General features: G+C 45.3%; 1 protein-coding gene, 1 long non-coding RNA gene and 1 pseudogene across 4 annotated transcripts in view; 2 read left to right on the forward strand and 1 right to left on the reverse strand.

Annotated features, from left to right (window-relative positions):
* The window catches only part of ZDHHC8 (zDHHC palmitoyltransferase 8), a 137,121-nt gene that overhangs the window by 31,233 nt on the left and 92,610 nt on the right, over positions 1–13,278 (forward strand). The gene's annotated exons all lie outside the window — the stretch shown is intronic.
* Positions 1–13,278, forward strand: part of LOC309330899 (serine/threonine-protein phosphatase 2A activator pseudogene) — a 51,027-nt pseudogene that overhangs the window by 31,232 nt on the left and 6,517 nt on the right. Inside the window, exon 1 of one of the 2 annotated variants that reach the window (XR_014161616.1) lies at positions 13,006–13,175. The exons of the other annotated variant lie outside the window; for it this stretch is intronic. The product of XR_014161616.1 is annotated as a serine/threonine-protein phosphatase 2A activator pseudogene (transcript). Of the gene's footprint in view, positions 1–13,005; positions 13,176–13,278 lie in introns of those variants that run through there. 2 annotated transcript variants of the gene reach the window in all.
* LOC309330948 overlaps positions 1–13,278 on the reverse strand; it is a 138,582-nt gene that overhangs the window by 22,589 nt on the left and 102,715 nt on the right. The window lies entirely within an intron of this gene.

The raw sequence follows: 13,278 nt of genomic DNA on the forward strand, positions 1-13,278 counted from the left end.
TGAAATGATGCAAGTCTAGAAAGTGTGTTACCAATGTGAAAAGTTTGGAAAGCTCTGCGCTTGGCCACTCTCACACTGCTTCAGTATTCAATGCATTACCAAGGAGAGCCCTTCCATGCTTCTGGAGTCAGTCTGGCACCGCAGAGCATGCACATGTTTCTCCAGGCACAGAAGAAAAACAGGGGCTCAGCTCAATTTTGCAATCTCACCAGAGCAAAATGAGCACTTGAGAGTGGCCAGCTGGTGAATGAGCTGGTGGATCTTTGAGTGCTGCGCTGAAGCCATCACACCCAGTGCATTTCTTCAGCTGGAGCATGCAGTTCTGGCACCTCTTAGGTGGGCACCATTGTGAGCCAGCACTCCCCCTTCCCTCTTTGTGCCTTTGTGTACTCCCAAGAAGCCCAAAACAAACATTTCAAGTCAAAATGGAAGCTGGCCAGCATGTGCGAGTCGACACTTTTTTTTAGATCTATGACTGCACCTAGCTCCTGGCTGCTCCTAGCCATGATTGGTCAAGCTATGGGGCAGGGCCCATTCATATTTCCTTTTCTTCAATCTACCCCCTTGTAGCAATGGCGGGCTATAAGCTTTGCAGCCAAGCCTCTACTGTTGCGCGCACACACGTTTGTACAAGGGCCCTTCTGAGTTGTGTTTCCTCTATCTGAATCTAAGAGAACGAGGGAGGCTGGGGCGTATTAATCTGACCTGCACCAGAACCAGGAGCAACCCCCAAACCAGCTAGGGAGACAGCTTGCCATAGTTGTTAGCCCTTCCGCAGGTGGTTGCCAAATGGGGCTGCCCCAAGTCACCTAGCAACTTGCTGTAACAACTTTATGGTGAGTTCCAGCACTTATTTTTCTTGGGGGGGGGGGAGCACGACTCACACCATACTGACCTTCCAGGCAAGCCAGCTGCCTCCACACCCAAATACCATCTTTCTAGCCCTGCGGAGAACAACATCTGGCTGGAAGATTGTAGGGTGCAGAAAAAGTGCTCTCCTCCCACTGTTGGAGGAAAGATTCCTTTGAATGCTTAGAATCACAAGTGCAGAAAACGCTGTTGCACTGCTTTGGGGCTTCCGGTAGGAATCTGATTAGTCACTGTGAGAACAAGGGGCTGAAATAGATGGGCTACTGGGCTGATGCAGCAGGGCTGTTCTTAAGAGGGAGAACCAGATTGTAATGTGTGAGGGTTTTAGCAGCTGGCCGAGAAAGAGATGGGAGGATCTTGGAGACGCATCTTGGAGGAAGTGGTTAGGACTTGGCAAAGATATACAATGGCTGTTATTGACACAGCCACCGGCGATACCAGCTTGACCTCACTGATGTTCCACAGGACCCTGGATTTATTGAACATAATGCCTGCTCAGCAGCAGCAGCAGCAGCGAAAGAAACCACAGTAGTAATTGTAGAGAGCCCTAAGTGACATCATGTCTTCAGAATAAAGGAACGTCTGTACATGCTTGAAGGACCATGAGCCCTTCCAGTATTATTGCAGGGCCCAGAGGCACCATTTCAGACTTTGGTAAGGACTGAAATGGCATTTGGCAAGGTTTAAAGACCAGCTCTTGAATAAACCCAATATTAAATTGCAGAAATGCAGGGTGGGGAGGGGAGGAGAAATGTCTCTTTAAAGAGCTTTATATCTCACAATAGTGATGGCCACATTAATTGTTTTGTATTGTTTATTAATTACGTTATTTAATTGATATCTCGCCCTTCCACTCAAAGGAGCCCTTAAGGGCAACCTCACAACACACAAAAAGTTTAAAGCAGAAAACAGAAGCATTCTTTAAACATCTAAAAACAGTTATTACCCTCACAGCCAATAATTTAAAGGTGCCAGGGACAGTGTCTTTCAAATGCCCGGGTAAACAAGGGTTAAGGAGATTAAATCTGACAAGCACTTTTCCTTAAAAACAAGCAGGGGTTTTTTTCCAACTCCTAGGAGTGGGTGAAGGCATTTTGCTTACCGACAGCATTCTGCACTTGACAAAAGTTCTGTATAAATTGCCCTTTGCCGTGGGGCATTGGAAAAACAACAACAACCTTGTGTCTATTCGACTAAACTTTGTTGTAAGCGTGTTGGCTCATGCCAATTTACAATGGAAGGCTGCAAACATAGTTTGAGAAAACAAGACTCCCTGTCCAAACTATACATTTAAAGCAGTAGCATGCCACTCTGGATCCCCCAAAGAATCTTGGGAAGTGTAGTTTAAGGGTGCTGAGAGTCATTAGGAGGAAGGCCTCTATTCCCCTTCACCAAACTACAATTCCCAGAGTTCCCTGGGGTGAAGGATTGATTGGTTAACCACTCTGGGAGTTGTAGCTGTGTTCCCTGAGTGTTTTTACCTGGCAGAAATGTGCCTTTGATGGTGCCCATCGCTTGCCTGGATGGAGGGTAGACATAGGAGTGGTAAGTGTGTAGGAACTAGAGTATATTTATTGCTCTGCCTGCTTTTGCCCCTGGTCCCACCCAATTTGGCCCCCAGGACAGCCCAGAAATTAATGCAACTCTTGGAATTGAAAAGGTTCCCCGCTCCTGTTGTATAGGACAACACCCTTTGTTTTCCTTTGCATGAGAGGGGAGTGGAGACTTCTGGCTCCTATTCTATTTGCTTTTGGAGTCTCAGTACGTAAGCGGAGACAAAACAGCTCGCACTTCTGCAAGACCCCCAGGGAGTTACTTGTCCACCCCTCCCTCAAAGATGCACTCCAATTCCAGCTAGGAAAGTGCAACTCCCTTTCTCTGGACTGAACTAGATGTTATGTGGGAGTTGAATGAGTCAAACTCTCCGTTTCTTCTTCCCTCTTGCTAAAGCAGCTACGGAGGTGGGATTTGGATCAACGCTGTGGTGCAAGGAAAGGGGAGGTTTGCTGTGAACAAGGGTTGCGTTCAAGGGCTGATGTAGCTGGGTGGAGGCAAGGGGCAGGTGACAAGAGCAGCCCCCCCCCCAACATGCCTCTCATTTCTCCCATCGCTTGCCCTCCTTTTTCTCTGCCCCAGACAATGGTGGTGGCCAGGAGGAGCAAAAGATGCCACCTTGGTCCTGGCAGTTGTCCGAAGCACGATGCCAGAGGCTCTGGTATGCATGTAAGAAAGAAAGCTTTTTTCCAAGGCTTCCAAAGATACAGGTGCAAATCCCCAAAGGTGCCACTTAAAGAGTTCAAGAACAACTTAAGGAGTCTGAGACCAGGTGACGGGGCAAAGAGGCCTCATCAAACCCACCTCTCCCACCAGCTTTTGTTAGGTACTGAGTTGAATAGGATCCAAAATGCAGCAGTCTGATTGGTCCTAGAACAATAGGACCCAGAATACAGCAGTCTGATTGGTCCACAGAAGCCACCCAATCCAGCTCCAGGTGGAAGTGAATCCGCAACCTGATTGGCCTACAGGAGAATCCCAGAATTAGCCAATCACGTGGAGCCCATTGTGTAAATAATGTATATAAAGCAGACATTCTGGGGAAACTTCCATTCCTCCTCACCACTATGAGCTGAATAAAGAGCATGAAATCCATTCTCAACTCCGAGTATATTTCAGCTTTTAAAGATGAGACACGGCTTGCTCACAAGACTCTCTACTAGATTGGTTCGCTTGGAGTTGTGGGCTTCGCTGAAGAGTCGGTTCCCAATGGCAGTGGAGACCTCTATTTACCTCGCAGAGCTACAATTCCCCATGTTCTCTGTGAAGACGGAGCGATTATTAAACTATTCTGAGAATGGTAGCTCCATGAGAGGAGATAGAGTCCTCCCACTCGCTCTCAGCACCCTTAGCAAAGTACAGTTCTGAGAATTAATTGGGGGTAAGCGGGTGGCGCTGTGGGTTAAACCACAGAGCCTAGGACTTGCCGATCAGAAGGTCGGCAGTTCGAATCCCCGCGACTGGGTGAGCTCCCGTTGCTCGGTCCCTGCTCCTGCCAACCTAGCAGTTCGAAAGCATGTCAAAGTGCAAGTAGATAAATAGGTACCGCTCCGGCGGGAAGGTAAACGGCATTTCCGTGCGCTGCTCTGGTTCGCCAGAAACGGCTTAGTCATGCTGGCCACATGACCCGGAAGCTGTACGCCGGCTCCCTCGGCTAATAAAGCAAGATGAGCGCCGCAACCCCAGAGTCGGTCACAACTGGACCTAATGGTTGGGGTCCCTTTACCTTTAAGTGGTATCATAGTGCTTTAAATGAATGGTGTGGACATGTAAGAATTCTGCAGTTAGGTCTCCCATTGTCGTTTTCTCTTGCTAAAAGTAGTGCCACGGCCCCCTGTTTTAGACCTGGTAGTTGGAGAGTGGTAGTTGGAGGGGTGTCCATCTAACCACACACTTCTCACCCTGATTAAAATCACACATCCCTGAGGGCTGCTTTTAAACAGGGTGGGGGGGAAAGATATGAGTGCAATACGAGCTCCTGTATGTTTTCCCCTTCATGGTGAACGGGTAACCGTAAGTGGGTGGGAGATTTGCATCCCCGTGGCACTACCTTTAGCAAAAGAAATCGTGGCTGATGATCTAATCTCGGCTTTCCCACGTAAAAGCTAGCGTTCCCACTCCCCTACCCCAAGATATTCTCTGTTCAATCTGCTATTTCTGCTGCTACACATATGTTGACTCACGCCATGCAGAGCTCTTGGAGATCTCATTCTGGCAGGTGAATTACCCATTCAGGAAACACCCACATCTGTTGAAGTCACACTGTTAACGTTGTTTTGTCAAATCCCTGACTCCAATCAAGTAATGATTTAGGCAAAAATCATAGTGGTGTCCATTCACAGTAATCAGGCCACCAGATTCATAACATTACAAAATAACATTTGCCAGTGTTATTTTTCAAGAAAAAGAGGTGCAGGAACTCCCCTTGAATTCCTCCCTTGTTCTCTTATGATGGCAATGGCGAGTTCCAGCTGAAAAAAAGCCCTGATCTTTACTGAAAGCTCAAGTTTTCAAACTTTTTGAGAGCACTCTTCTTTCTATACTTAAATATGCTAAGTGTTTCTGTGGAAATGGTGCTGAAGCATCTGCCATGGATTGGTCAATCTAGAATTTTCTAGATCTAGAATTTTCATGAAAATTCTCCCTGCAGAGGGAAGCTGTTGGCCTAAGAATGTTGGTGACATTCCAGCTATGCAAGTTAAAGTGAAAGGTCACTTTGTGCTTGTGTGCAAAAGCCTTCATGCAGGCTATAGAGCTGTGAGGACAAGGCTGAGGACAGACAAACTTGGGCTTTTTCTGGAGGAAGGGGAGGAAATATGGAGGTTAGAGACAGGTGACAGGAGGAGGGACCCCACCCTTCCTGACAAACTTCTCCCACCACACCTTTCCTAGGCTCCTACTCAAAGCTTCTCCTGTTCGCTTCATCTCAGTGATCTATAAGCCACAATAGCTCAATGTTTAAAGGCAGTATACCCCTGAAAATCAGGTGTTGGGAACAAACAACTAAGGAATACCATATGCCCTTGCATCCTGTTCATAAGAATACAAGTTTCAAATTAGAGTATATAATGTTTATAAGCACAGATAAGCCAATGGCTTGATTCAATATAAAGTAGCTCCATATATTCACAACCTCTTGTGGCAGTCTTATGAAACCTGCAACCTCCCCATTTGCTAATCTTACCAATCCCACATTTGGCCTTCATTCTTAGATCAGTGAACACACATCTTAAACAAACAAACAAATCAAAAAATGCAGAAGGTGACAGCGGCTGAATGCTCCTCCAGATGAAAGCTGACAAGTTGGAAAATACAGTGTCAGAATACATAGTGTCAAAACCATCGCATGAGTGCTATGGAATTGGTCTTCTTATAAGGCAGCGGCTTCCCCATTCTGGAGCCTTCCAGATGTTTTGGACTACAACTCCCATCATCCTTGACCATTGGCCATGCGTCCTGGGGCTGATGGGAGCTGGAGTCCCAACAACAACATCTGGAAGATGCTGAGTTTATGAAGGAACAGCTGTGCATTAAAACCTTTTACAGATTTATTTTGCATGTCCCATAAAAGAGGAGATAATAGATAGGGGTATATTTTGCTGGAACAATTCCTTCTCCCAGTGTTCATTCAGAAAAAAATGTATTCAGAGCATTAAGAAATAACCTCTTATTTTAATGCATAGCTCCAGCTAGTTGGCAAGCTATGGCTAAGACAACTTGACTGCAGTTACTTATGCACTGATAACCTCCCATATAGATAACTGCAGTGTGCTCCCCTTGAAGGCTGTAGATGCTGCAGCTGGTGCAGAATGCCACTTCATAGTCTGCTATCTAGGATGGCGGGGGTCATATGACACTGATCCTCCAATCTTCACTAGCTGCCTGAGAACCTCCAGGTCTGGTTCAAAGTGTTAATATTAGTGCACAGAGCCCTGAACAACCTGGGACACAAGGACCCAAAGGAACACCATCTCCAGTATTGCAGCAGCCAGTCATTAAGATCAGCCAGGCAGTGACACCTGATAAGGGATTTTCCATAGTGAACCCTAGATTATGTGACTCCCTACTGATTTCTGTTTAGTTGTCCTCTGCTCTGTCTACTTTAAGGTGACCTGTGAAAACTTTTTTTATATACCACCAGGAGTTGTGAGGTTCAATGATTCTTCTGCTGAACTTACTGCTGCTTTATTTTATTTTATTAGGGAGTTTTCAAAATGAATTGATGGGTATTTTAAGTGTGGTGTTGTTGTTGTTACTGTATTATACATTTGCAATCTGCCCTGGCCTCCCTTTTGGAAGAAGGGTGGGTATACATTTATGGAAACAACTAAGAAACTAATTATTGCCTTCATTGATAGAGCATTTAGCAAAGTTGCCTCCATGCAGATTGCAGTTCTTAATATACTTAGTGATATGCAACATGTATGCTGGGATTTTTGTATTTTCAGGCATTTTGTCTTCTGACTCTTGTGCTTATTTATTGTATGATACTATTATCGTATAATTATTCTGCTTTTTCCAACTATATGGTAATCTCAGACCAGCACCGATTTTGCTATTACTGTTATTAATTATGTTTTCGGGTGGATTTGTTGATCCTCCGGGGGTTTCCCCAAGTGGAGGAGTCCTATGGTCATGACACTGGTTTGCTTGTTAATCTTGGGTTGATTTTTCCAGACCATCAGTTTTGCCCAGTGAGCATGGGTGAAACTGTAAGCATGGACAACTGTCTGGACTATTTTTTAGAGAGAAAGATTCTGATTATGGATTTCCAGAGAACCTACAAAGAAAAGTCCTTTTAAACAGAGAAGCAAAAAGCCAGAGATCAAAGCTGGTTTGCACTCAACTACAGTTGAAAAAATGGATTAGGGTCTAATTAGAGGTCTAATTAGAGTCAATGACAGCTCAAAGCTCAGCTTTAAAATGCTTTGAAGTTTGCTTGGAGTGTCCATTGAAGAGGAGAAAAGGCTATGTGGACAAGACCTTTAAAAAGAAGTCATTGCTATGGACTTGGGCTGTGATGTTTACCTGATGAGTCAGTTAAAACATAGGAAGATGCCTTGCTTTCACATATTCATTTAATATGTGTTCTACTTAATAGTGTTAATAAGGCACATTATTAGTCCTAAAATAGCAATTCACAGAGCAATATACATAGTGTTGCCTTAGAATTGCTACCAAATGAAAACTTGTGATTTTACACTTGTACTTAGTCAAAAAGCTGAGAAGCTATTGAAAACCAATGATTAAAAAAAAGACTGAGGTTGCACAACCTTAATGGGTATTTCTGCATTCTGGTCCCCAGCATACTTCCATTCTGGAAGAAGTCTAGAGAGCTAGAGAAGCAGATTAGAAAATGAACAGGCTGTCCCTGCTCCACAGACAGCTCCCTCACTACGAGCATAGCCATAGAAAGGTGAGGCATGCAGTTGGCCAGAAGTATCTTTCTTGAAAAAGGCTCTTTGCAGCACTCATAGAGCTAGCTTCTGCAACAACACACAGACAGTATTGGGCGGTGAATTTCACTCAGGTACCCAGATTCTTTGAGGCCACCTGCGTGACCCCAAACACATGCACAACATTCTTTGGAATGGGAGTTTCCTAATATTAGGGAGTGTAATATTGAGAAAACACAGTACAATCAAACAATCAGGGCAGCTGTTTACCAGCTCTATCTGGTACGTAGGCTGAGACCCTACCTGCCCGCGGACTGTCTCGCCAGAGTGGTGCATGCTCTGGTTATCTCCCGCTTGGACTACTGCAATGCACTCTACGTAGGGCTACCTTTGAAGGTGACTCAGAAACTACAACTAATCCAGAATGCGGCAGCTAGACTGGTGACTGGGGGCGGCCGCCGAGACCATATAACACCGGTCTTGAAAGACCTACATTGGCTCCCAGTACGTTTCCAAGCACAATTCAAAGTGTTGGTGCTGATCTTTAAAGCCCTAAACGGCCTCAGTCCAGTATACCTGAAGGAGCGTCTCCACCTCCATCGTTCTGCCCGGACGCTGAGGTCCAGTGCCAAGGGCCTTCTGGTGGTTCCCTCATTGCGAGAAGCAAAGCTACAGGGAACCAGGCAGAGGGCCTTCTCTGTAGTGGCGCCCGCCCTGTGGAACGCCCTTCCAGCAGATGTCAAAGCGATAAACAACTACCTAACATTCAGAAGACATCTTAAGGCAGCCCTGTTCAGGGAGGTTTTTAACGTGTGATATTTTACTGTATTTTTGGTTTCTATGGAAGCCGCCCAGAGTGGCTGGGGAGGCCCAGCCAGATGGGCGGGGTATAAATAAATAAATAAATAAATAAATAAATAAATAAATAAATAAATAAATATTAATCAATAAACAATAATGCAGTAAAACCAGGTGAGAGCATAAAAGGTAAAGGTAAAGGGACCCCTGACCATTAGGTCCAGTCATAACCGACTCTGGGGTTGTGGCATTCATCTCGCTTTATTGGTCGAGGGAGCCGGCGTACAGCTTCCGGGTCATGTGGCCAGCATGACTAAGCCACTTCTGACAAACCAGAGCAGTGCACGGAAACACCGTTTACCTTCCCGCCAGAGCGGTACCTATTCATCTACTTGCACTTTGACCTGCTTTCAAACTGCTAGGCTGGCAGGAGCAGGGACCGAGCAACAGGAGCTCACCCCGTCGCAGGGATTTGAACCGCTGACCTTCTGATCGGCAAGTCCTAGGCTCTGTGGTTTAACCCACAGAGCCACCCATGTCCCGGTGAGAGCATATGCACTGTTAAATAGCTATCAGGTACAGTAACGCAAATTCAAACCCAAAATCTGGGCGAATAACTAGGTCTTTAGCTGGTACTCAGAAAGACTTGTTGCTCCATCCATATCTGAGGAGGGTGGGAGAGGGTTCCACAGTTGGGATGCCTGTGGAATGCCTGTCTCTCATGTTGCTGTGCACTGAGTCTCTGACAAGTGTGGCACCATTAAGCGAGCACCCCCAGGCAGGTGCATAAGGGAGAAGGCCCTGCATTAGGTATGGATTTATTTCCAAAGTCTTGGGATTTTAATCACAGCCTTAACCATAGATGGCTTAAGGCCCAAACTGTGTCATCTTGGAAGTGTTTGTGAATCATGCTTTCTGACTCCCTCATGCCCCATAATAGGATGATATGGAAGAGCCTAAGGTCAGTGCCAAATAAGGTGGAAAACATGCCCAGCAGACATAGAAATCTCACTGGAATTATCCTACGCATATGATCACTGTCCAAGTACACTGGGAGTTACATTCTGAAAAACCCATGTCGGAGTTCATTCAATCTTCCTCTCTGACGTTTAATATATTTATTTTGCATTGATGCTTTCAAAGTCTTTCTAGGCATTTAATGACTCAGAGCTCCAGCGTTTTCTAAAGAATGCTGGCTAACCAACCAATAGAAGACGGATTGCCTTAGGAGTAGATGGTTTATAGCAAAATTACTCACAACGCTCTCGAGAGATGCTATGGCAGTGGGAAATTAAAATGGCAGTTCTAAGCTGCCCAGTGCTAATGCAGAGTGTTGCTTCAGTTGTCTATGGTTTCATTTTTATTTTCTATTTTGTTTACTTTTGTTTCTATTTCCTATTTTGTTTACTTTTAAATGCATTTGCTGCTTTTAACTGCTTTTAATTATTTTTAGTGTACATTGCCCTGAGACAGTTGCTTAGAAGGCAGTTAATAAATTGATGATTATGCCAGAGTTCAACAAGAAGTGTCTCACCTGATGGCATTTTCATTCCCCTCTACAATTCCCAGAGTGGTTTAACAATCAGTGCCTTTTCCCAGGGAACTCTTGGAGGTGTAGTTCTGTGAGGGAATTAGTCTCCTAACAACTCTCAGCACCCTTTTCGACACTTCCCAGGATTCCTTGGGGGAAGGCATGACTGTTGTAGTATGAAACTTCTTTAAATATACAGTGACTTGGTCTATTGCCCTCAGGTGTGGTGGACGATACCGTCCCATCTTCAGTGTTGATGCAAAACTCAGTCACTGATGCATGGAATGGTGAAGCGAAGGCACCATCTTGGTTTTTTTACCTCAGGCAGCAAAATGTCTCGGGCTGACCCTGTTTCAGTTATTTTTCCAGGGATTATATAACCATCCTTTAGCAGTAGCGGTCGTTGGAATATGCAATTTAGTGGCGATTACATTGTTTTGCTACAGTTAAGCGATTCCTTTTAGTATTCCCTTTCTTACAAAACTGTCTTGACAGCCTAAAAGTATACTTAGAGGGTTAAAGGAGATGATGTAACTTGCCATTAGCTTAATTGCATAGGCATTTTTCTTCAGAAATGTTTGTATTTTGAGACAGGCCCACCAAGTATTTATAACATCAGCTGCTTCTTTACCGCAACATTAGGGCTGTTCTTGGTTGTTTTTTAAAAATGTGTTTGTCTTAGTCTGGGTGCAGCAAATGTTGCCATTGGAAACTTGCATTGAAAATGGAAATTGATTGGAACGGAGGGGTGAGAACCGCATCTCAAAATGGATGGCCCCAGTCGTAGGACACTTAACTATTGGCTTCGCCTAAACTTAAATCCCCCTGGTCTAATATCCCTAGTGCTGCAAGATTGTCACAAGAGCGCCCAGACTAAAATTGTCTATCAAAAACTTCACTCTTGTGGTTTATCACCACAACAGCTACTCACTTTGGGTTTTAGTAAAGCAAACAGTCTAATTTGTCAGTGCCTGAATGATATCGAGCATCAGAACAACTTGGTCACAATTAGGAAATTTTGCCCATGGTATGACTATTTTCCACCTTCCCATTTCAACTCTCTGGCACCCTCTCTGCATCACCTAGCACAGGGGTCTGCAACCTTTAAGACAAAAAGAGGCACTTGGACCCGTTCCCGAAGAAGAAAAAAATGGGAGCCACAAAACCATTGCGACATTTAAAACAAATATATCTCCGGAACCGCAATCTGACAGCGGGTGGGAAGGTAACGTTGGGGCGGTGCGTGACTAACGCATACACCGCCCCCATGTGACGTCACAGCCAGTACAGCGCCCACCACAGTGGGAAGTGTCAGGGCGCACCATGCGCCTCCTCCCCTCGCTAGTATCCGCCCCGGAGCCGCGGCAAAGGTGTAAAAGAGCCACATGCGGCTCCGGAGCCGTGGGTTGCTGACCCCTGACCTAGCAATTCTAAAATATAAACGTGCTTTTACTCTCTCAAGATTGAATGTATTGCCCTCGGCTGTACTTGAGGGACGATTCCAACAGATTCCACACGAAAAACGCTTATGTCCCTGTGGAGATGGCAGTACCAAATCAGTGGCGCATGCCCTGCTGGCTTGCGCTGTTTATAAAGATTTGAGGAATGAGGTTATCACCCCTCTTTTATTGTCCATTCCGGGTCGCCCAGCCTCTGCCACAGTGTCCTTTCTCTTGGCAGATCAAGATGAGCAGGTGACAGCAAAGGTTGCAACGTTTCTAGCGGTGGCAATCAGAATAAGGTCCACTATTTGACTGCTGATTCAGGACCCTAAACTGTGTTTTATATAATCAACTTTTTATTTCTAGTCTTTGTATATCATATTGTTGTTTTATTGCTATGGCCGATGGGTGACGCAAGTGAAGATTCATTCATTCATAAATGGCTCAGCTTTTAGTAACTTTGAATGCGATTCCTTTTTTTACAGATGAGAAAAGTGAGGGCTGGTATCATGACACATCCAAGAAATGGCTCTTATTACAAACTTTAAACCGTTAGGAAAAGGAAACAACCAGACAGTCCTAAAAATGTCTGGATGCTTCAGAATGACGCTAGATCTACAGAGAGTGACAAAAAGCACCCAGACAGAAGGTTCAGCATTTGAAATGAACGGGCTCTGCAGTTCAAATAATTTGAACTGGAGCTAATGGAAAGTTGGACAGAGTTTTTGGAAAGTAAGCTTTGTGATTTGGAGATTTATAATGATAGTGTTTGAGCAACTGCCTCTTTGGTTTTAGATCTGACCATAGCCCAGAATTACTCAGTAAAGAAAGTGAAAAGGTAACTTTTAGAAATGCAGCAGGAGGACAGGGGTTTTTTCACCCAGAACTTGCTGGAACTCAGTTCCGGCACCTCTCAGGTTGGCGCCATTGCCATTATAAAAGAGAACAATGGAGACGTTCATGGTGAGTTCTAGCACTTCTTCTTCTAGAAAAATAGCACTGAAGGAGGATGTCAGGTGGTGGTGTGGTTGCTCGAGAGCAAACAGGCAAGACTCTGACCTGTCTTTTCCAGGCTTTATTCTTAGTGCAAACTATTGACAGTGAAGAGCGTTGCAAGTTCATGTCTGGCTCAGTTGGTAGCGGAATCTGGGAGTGGTTGGTCCTTGTACCTCCCGCAGCATAACAGTTGCGTGACCCCCAACCTTCTCCCCTCCCTGCGCCGAAACCTACTGCGCAGACTGGGTGCTGGCAAAGGGGTACTTCCCTCCTCTCCGGTTTGCTCAGTCTCGGTGTTGAGGCTCTCCCTAGCATCCCCTGGTCCCACCACCTCCTCTCCACTGGAGGTGGGGCTTAGATTTTCGGAGGTTCCCTATAACACAACTGCCCTTCCACCTCTCGCCTCTGAGCTGATGGCAGTTCCCTGACATGAGGAGATTGAAAATTTTAATGTGGGGGACCAACCTGCTTTTGTATGGGATTCAAGAGGAGGCGGGTGAGGGAGACAAGAAGGGATTTATCTCAAAATGGCTGCCCTCCCTTCTCCTGGACATAATCAGCACCTGCTTTTCCCGCTATCCAAAAAAGGTAGGAACTGTTAAGAAAGCTGTCAAAGACTTCCAAGTCCAATGACACACCTGTTAAGAGCATACAAAATTTGGCACAAGCGATGTACCCCTCTCCTTTAAAG

Source organism: Podarcis erhardii, assembly GCF_964252035.2.
Source record: "Podarcis erhardii genome assembly, chromosome: 15".
NCBI classification, from domain to species: Eukaryota; Metazoa; Chordata; class Lepidosauria; order Squamata; family Lacertidae; genus Podarcis; species Podarcis erhardii.